This window comes from Mus musculus, chromosome 9 (genome assembly GCF_000001635.26).
Source record: "Mus musculus strain C57BL/6J chromosome 9, GRCm38.p6 C57BL/6J".
NCBI classification, from domain to species: domain Eukaryota; kingdom Metazoa; phylum Chordata; class Mammalia; order Rodentia; family Muridae; genus Mus; species Mus musculus.
This window is the reverse complement of record NC_000075.6, coordinates 124074589-124082744: the sequence shown is the minus strand read 5'-3', so window position 1 is coordinate 124082744 and position 8156 is coordinate 124074589.

Here is an 8156-nt window from a genome sequence, read left to right as displayed (position 1 = left end):
CCTGTTCTAGTAAAGAGCGATTTTCTCCAAATGGTGCTCGGGTGGGATCATAGGGTAAATATGGCAAATCCACTGTTTTATTAGTAGTAAAGAATTTTGGAAAAACTATAGCATCATGGCAAACTGGCTTTGGTTTAGGGAAAGTTGAGAGAATAGCCCATCTCTGTTCGCCCATTATACTAGGAACCTGAGACAAGTTCAGCATTGTCAGGATCAGGAACAGTCCTCGGGAGGTCAGCATCTTCTGCACCATCCTTGATGAATATCCTGCGGGTGAGTCGTTCCAGCAGCCAAAATGGGTTGTCTTCACTCTGTGAAAAAACACAAACAGCTCCCCAGGATCTGATTAAGATAGGATCCGGGCCTTTCCACAGACCAGTTAAAACATCCTTCCATTTGACCATTTCTTTTGGTCTATCAGGGTCTGAGCTATGTCGCTCAGCTGCAGAACATCCCTGCTCGTCGAGATTCAAAAAATTAAGTGTAAAGAGCTCCATAGATACTGCTACTCTTGGCACTGAGGGCAGAGTCTCATCAACTCCCCCTTTTTGTTTTATAAGATAAGATTTGAGTGTGCGGTGGGCACATTCCACAATGCCTTGTCCTTGAGGATTATAAGGAAGGCCAGTCAAGTGTATGACATCCATTTGATGACAAAATTGTTGAAATTTAGTAGAAGTATATGCTGGCCCATTATCTGTTTTAAGAATTGTGGGCTTGCCCCAAGCACTCCACGCTTCTAGGTAGTGCTGTATAACATGCGAGGCTTTTTCACCTGTTAAAGGTGTGGCAAACATTACACCAGAGCAGGTGTCAATAGAAACATGTAAATATTGATTTCTCCCAAAGGAGGAAATATGCGTGACATCCATTTGCCAGACCTGTAATGGCCTGACGCCACGAGGGTTTACCCCTACATGAGGAGTAGGTAAAAATTGACAACTACCTCTGTACATAAAGCGGAGGTGCACTAGGACCCTGAAGCCGACAGTCCGGAGGCCAAGCAGCAAGCTGGCTTTCGCCAGCAGCTTTTTGCCTTTTTCTGGACTGAGTAGCTCACTTTTTATCTTTCTGGTACCTTTCTCCCTTATAACGAACTGCTTCCTCCTCCAAGTCCGTTTCTTCAGAGGAGCTAAGTTCCTTATCCGATTCTCAGCTACTGACAGCTAGCTGCTTAAACTCATCTAGTGGCGGGTAGAGGCTCCTTCCCTTATGTGCCTCTCCAGCTCAATCTCCCTTCTTCTCTCCCTTTCCATCCCTTTTTCTGATCTCTCCCAAGGCATTCTTTCCTTTATATCTCTTTTCCTCGGGTTCAAGGCCCGTGGAAAGGCCTAAATTCTTCAATGCACTTTGTTTCTTCTCTACTTTTACTCTCTCTCCCCGCTCTACCTCTGATAGACTTTCTTGAATTTCGTCCAGAACTTTCTGCCCTGCTTCTACCATTTGCTGACAATCCTCATCTGTTAAACACGATTTCACCAATTTCCACAACGGCATGATCCCTGCTTTAAGTTTGCCGTTCTGCTGTTCCCTAACTAGATCTCCTTTCAGTTTGTCCCAAGAGGCGACATATCAATTGAACGGAACTAAAGTCTGTGACAGTGGACATAGCTGCTGGACCATTCCATCTTATGTGTAAAGAAATCTGAAATTATGTGATTATAATTTTCTTAGCATTTTCTTTGTAAAAAAAAAAAAACCCTAAAATATGAACTAGTTGGTGTATAGTAAAAAGTAAAGAAATTCTTAGAGGAGTTTTATTTTAGGATAATACATATATGCATATGCAGTGTGTGTGCCAGTGGTGTTAACAAAACTAATAGTGGAATTTGATCCTTAACAATGCCATTATTTAAGTTGAAGTGTTTATTAGCTCACCAAAATTGAACGTACTGTTAAAGGAAACTGGCTTCTGATGCATGAACATTTGTATGTACACTGAAAGTAGTCCCTAATACAAGTTAGATACAGAGTGGGAGATTCCCATACTGCCACTGTCCAGTCCTGCCGCGACTGAAACTGGTCACTGTCCAGGTGCTGTCCAGGCCTGACCGCGACTAAGAACCAGTCAGCAGTTCCAGTGGTGGAAGCAAAACGAAACCAAAAGGAAAAGTGCAATCGTCATGCAAACAATCAAAAGGGCTTCTAACTCTGGAGAAATTTCAAGATTGTACGTACCTTGAAGAGCCTTTTGTCCCACAGTTCTGGTTCTGCCCCGAGAACAAGGGATCTTCCTTGCGCCGGTGTGATGGTAGTTCCCGGGTTCCTCGGTGCCACTTATTGCGTCCCACTCGACCGGCTAGAAAGACGCAACAAACCAGAATCTTCTGCGGCAAAAGCTTTATTGTTTACTTCTTCAGGAAGACCCCGAACCGGGAAAATGGCCCCGCAGCATATGGCGTGACAGCTCCTGATTCGTTGCTCGTCCATCACCCCACTATTACGTCCTGAGAATGGGAGTGACTAGGAGTGAGTTCACTCTCGCACCTGCATACAAGGCTTGCTTACTAGTTAGGCACAGTGGAGGCCAGCACCATCTTATAATGGCGATTGCTCGAGGCATGGCTCTCCACAGTTATGATATTGACTTCCCCAGAAACCTAGTCAAATCTGTCACTGTGGAATGAGAACAGAACTTCCATTACAAGACTGTCATCACCTGCAATCTGATTCAAGACCTGAACCAACTGCCAAGATGCCACATGGGAAAGGAAGTGGGTCTCTGTGGGCCCCTCATGCTTCCAGTAGAGATTGACAGCTTTGACGTGCCTTGTACAAAGTGCTTTGCTTACAGAAAATGCTGTTTCTCTTTGTCCTGACGTCACTGAGAAGGGATTGTTTATACAAGGGGATTAGAGCAGACTTTCCACTACTGTGCAATAGAGAAACTGCTCTCTTCAGAGTAACTTTGAACCTTTTTTTAACCAACACTAGCTATTTTTAAAAGTTGAAATATTTATAATGATAATTGTACAGCTTTTAAGTTATTTTTCTAATGTGTGGCTTTCTGTAGCCGTGGTAAGGCCCTAGCCCAAGCCTCTGCTATCCAGAATGCTGTCTCTGGACACACTCGTGCAGGTGTCATTCATCTCAGTTTGGGGCACTAGGCATGAGCCTTTTGTCTCCTTTCTCTTTGTTCTCCTTCCACAAGCTGCCTCTGATTCCTGTCCCCTGACATCAATGCATCCCCTCTACCCTCTCCCGATGTTTTCTTTGAGCCCAGTTAAAGTCTCTCCATCTTTCAATATTCTCAGATGGACTCAAATCCCTCAGCTCTCTGACTTCTCCTTAATCTGATTATTGTTCTTTCTTAAGCCCAGGCAGAACTTTGGTCCTGGCTCCCTATTCATAATAAACCAGCTTGAAATGCCCCACACAAGAGAGTGGTTTTATGTGGGCTGTCCTGCTCTATTTGAAAGTGTGCAAATCAATGTACTATGCAATTTTACAATAAAGACAGCACAATTTTTTTTTAAAAAATCATGATGTTCTCCTTTTTAATTGCTAAGTAGTATTCCTTTGTAAAAATGAACGAAAATTTCTATATCCATTCTTTGGTTGAGGAACATTAGTATTGTTTCCAGCTTCTGGCTATTATGAATAATGCTACTATAAACATACTAGAGCACAAGTCCTTGTGGTATGGTGGAACATTTTTTGGGTATATGTCCAGAAGAGGTATAGCTGGGTCTTCAGAAAGAACTATTTCCAATTTTCTGAAGTACAACCAGATTGATTTACAGAGTGATTTTACAAGTTTGCAATTCCACCAGCAATGAGGAGTGTCCCCTTTCATCAGCATGTCATGTCCCTTGAGTTTTTTATCTTAGTCATTCTGATTAGTGTAAGGTGGAATCTCAGGGTCATTTTGATTTGTATATTCCCAATGAATAAGGATGTTGAACAATTCTTTAAGTACTTCTTTATAATTCGAAATTCCTCTGTTGAGAATTCTGTTTAGTTCTGTACCCCATTTTTTTTTATTTGGTTACTTGTTTTTATGGAGTCTAACTTCATATATATATTTTGGATATTAGACCTCTGTAGGATGAAGGATTAGAGAAGATCTTTTCCTAATCTGTTTGCTGCCATTTCGTCCTACAGACAGTGTCCTTTGCCTTACAGAAGCTTTTCAGTTTCATGGGGTCCTATTTATTAAAGTTTGACCTTAGTGTCTGAGCCATTGGTGTTCTGTTCAGGAAATTTTCTTCTCTGACAATGCATTCAAGGCTGGTTTCCACTTTATCTTCTATGAGATTCAGTGTGTCCAGTTTTATGTTAAGGTCTTTAAAACATTTGGACTTGAGTTTGGGGCAGGGTGATAAATATGGATCTGTTTGCATTCTTATAATGCAGTCATCCAGTTAGACCAGCACCATTTCTTGATGATGCTCTCTGTGTTCCATTGTTTGGTTTTGGTTTATTGATCAAAAATCAAGTGTCCATAGTGTGTGGGTTTATTTATGGGTCTTCAATTTGATTCCATTGATCCACCTGTCTGTTTCTATGCCAATACCATGCAGTTTTTATTACTATTTCTTTGTGGTACGACTACTTTAGGTCAGGGATAGTGATAACTTCAGAAACTCTTTTACTGATCAGCATCATTTTGGCTATCTTGGTTTTGTTTATTTGTTTGTTTGTTTGTTTGTTTTTATTTTCCATAAGAAGTTGAGAATTATTCTTTGAATATCTGTGAAGAATTGTGTTGGAAATTTGATAGGGACTGCATTGAATCTATAGATTGCTTTTGGTAAGATGGCCATTTCACTATGTAGATCCTACTAATCCATGAACAAGTAGAACTTTCCATTTTCTGATAACTTCCTCAATTTCTTTCTTCAGGAATTTGAAGGTCTTTCACTTGCTTGGTTAGAGTTACACCAAGGTATTTTATGTTATTTGTGGCTATTGTGAAAGTACTGTTTCCCTAAGTTCTTTCTCAGTCTGTTTAGTTCTTGTGTAGAGGAGGACTACTGATTTCTTTGAGTTAATTTTGTATACAACCAGTTTTCTGAGGATGTTTATCAGTAATAGGAGTTGTTTAGTAGAATTTTGAGGTCATCTATGTATATTTTATATCATCTGTGAATAGCCATACTTTGTCTTCTTTTTTTTTTTCCAATTTGTATCCCCTGATTTCCTTTATTTGTCTTATTGCTCTAACCAGAACTTCAAGTACTATATTGAAGAAGGAGAAAGTAGATAGCTTGTCTTGTCCCTGATTTTACTGGGAATGTTTTAAGTTTCTCTCCATTTAATTTGATGTAGCCTAATAGCTTGCTGTCTATTGCCTTTATATGTTTAACTATCTATGCCCCTTATATTGCTGCTTTTTCTGAGAGTTTTATCATGAAGTGGTGTTGGATTTTGTTAAATGTTTTCTCAGCATCTAGTGAGATGATCATGTGGTTTTTGTTTTTGTTTTTTCTTTCAGCTTGTTTATATGGTGGATTGCGTTGATGGATTTTTCATATATTAAACCATCCCTGGGACAAAGCCTACTTGATCATAAAGGTTAATGTTTTTGATGTGTTCCTGGATTTGGTTTGTATTTTATTGAGTATTTTCACATCAATGGCCATGAGAGAAATTGGCCTGAAGCGCTCTATTTTGAGTCTTTGTGTGGTTTAGGTACCAAAGTGACTGTGGCTTCATAGAATGAATTAGTTAGTGTTCCTTCTGTTTCTATTTTGTGAAATAGTTTGAGGAATATTGGTATTTGTTCTTCTTTGAAGGCTTAGAAGAATTCTGCACTAAAGCCATCTACCACAGGGATTTATTTGGTTGGGAGGATTTTGATAACTATTTCTATCTCCTTAGGGGTAATGGGAATATTTAGATAGTTTACCTGATCTTGATTTAACTTTGGTGTGTGGTATCTGTCTAGAAAATCATTCATTTCATCTAGATTTTCCAGTTATGTAGAGTATAGACTTTTGTAGTAGGTTCTAATGATTTTTTAAAATTTCCTCAAGTTCTGTTGTTATGTCTCCCTTTTAATTTCTGATTTTGTTAATTTGGATACTGTCTCTCTGCTCTTTAGTTAGTTTGGCTAAGGGGTTTATCTATCTTGTTGATTTTCCCAAAGAACCAGCTTTTGGTTTTGCCAATTTTTTGCGTCATTCTCTTTGTTTCTAATTGATTGATTTTATCCCTGAGTTTATTTTCTGTTATACTCCTCTTGAGTGTGTTTGCTTCTTTTTTCTAGAGCCTTAAATATTATTTTAATCCAGTAGTATGAGAACAATCCAATTTCTTTAGGAGGGTACTTAGTACTATGAACTTTCCTCTTAGCACCACTTTCATAGTGTCCCATAAGTTTGGGTATATAGTGCCCTCATTTTTACTAAATTCTAGAAAGTCTTAATTTATTTATTTTTTTCCATGACTCAGTGATCATTGAGTAGAGAGTTACTCAGTTTCCAAGAATATGTAGGCTTTCTGCTGCTGTTGTTGCTGCTGATGCTATTGTTGTTTTTGAAGTCTAGCTTTAATCCACGGTGATCTGATAAGATGCATGTTATTTCAGTCTTCTTATATCTGTTGAGGTTTGCTTTGTGACTGAGTATATGGTCAATTTTGGAGAAGGTTCTGTGAGATGCTGAAAAGGAGGTATATTCTTTTGTGATTGGGTGAAATGTTCTATAGATATCTGTTAAGTCCATGTGAATCATAGCCTCTGCTAGTTTTGTTATTTTTCTGTTTAGTTTCTGTCCCCATGACCTATTCATTGGTGAGAGTGGGGTGTTGAGGTCTCCTACTATTAATGTGTGGAGCTGGATGTGTGATTTATGCTTTAGTAATGTTTCTTTTATGAATGTGAATACCCATTTGGGGGGCATAGATGATCGGAACTGAGATGTCCTCAATAGATTTTTCCTTTGGCGAGTATGAAGTGCTCTTCCCTGTCTCTTTTTATTACTTTTGGTTGGAAGTCTATTTTACTGGATATTAGAATGGATACACTAGCTTGTTTCTTGGGTCCATTTGCTTGAAAAACCTTTTGCCAGTTCTTTATACTAAGATAATGATTATCTTTGTTGCTGAAATGTGTTTCTTGTATACAGCAGAATGATGGATTCTTTTTACACATCAATTTTGTTAGCTAGTGTCTTTTTACTGGGGAATTGAGTTCATTGATGTTGAGAAATATTGGGTTGGAGTTTTTCCTTCTAGTATGCAGTGTAAGGCTGGTTTACTGGAAAGGTATTGTCTGAGTTTGTTTTTGTCATGGAATATCTTGGTTTCTCCATCTATGGTGACTGAAAGTTTTGCTGGATATCATAGTCTCTACAGACATCTGCAGTCTCTTAGGGTCTGCAATACCTCTCTGCCCAGGCCTTTCTAGTTTTTAAAGTCTCTGATGAGAAATTGGGTGTAATTCTGATAGGTCTGTCTTTATATGTTGCTTAGCCTTTTTCCCTTGCTGCTTTTAAAATTCATTCTTTGTTTTATATATGTAATGTTTTGATTATTATGTGACAGAAATATTTCCTTTTTTAGTCCAATCTTTTTGGAGTTCTTTAAGCTTCTTGAACCTTTATAGGCATCTATTTCTTTAGGTTAAGGAAATGTTGTTCTATGTTTTTGTTGAATATGTTTTTTGGGCCTTTGAGCTGGCACAATCTTCCTTCTCCTATTCGTCCTTCTTCTTCTATTCCTATTTTTCTTAGATTTGGTCTTTTCATGATGCCCCAGATTTCCTTAATGTTTTGTGTCATGGGCTTTTTAGGTTTTGCAGTTTCTTTGGCTAATAGATTGGTTTCTTATAACATATCTTCTACTCCTTGAGATTCTCTCTTCCATCGCCTGTATTCTGTTGGTAATACTTACATCTGTAGTTCATGTTCTCTTCCCTTGGTTTCCTATCTCAAGGATTGCCTTGGTTTGTGTTTTCTTTATTGCTTCCATTTCTGTTTTCAGGTCTGGGAGAGTTTTATTCATATCCTTCACCTGTTTTATTGTATTTTCCTATATTTCTGTAGTGTCATTTTTCTATCTTTTCTGATTAGATTTGATTTGAAGTCTACTTTTTCAGGTATTAAAATATCTATACATGCTTGCCACTTGGGGCCATTTGCTTGGAATATGTTTATTCATCTTTTTACCCTGGGATAGTATCCATCCTTACAGTCTGCAGTCCAATTCCCAAC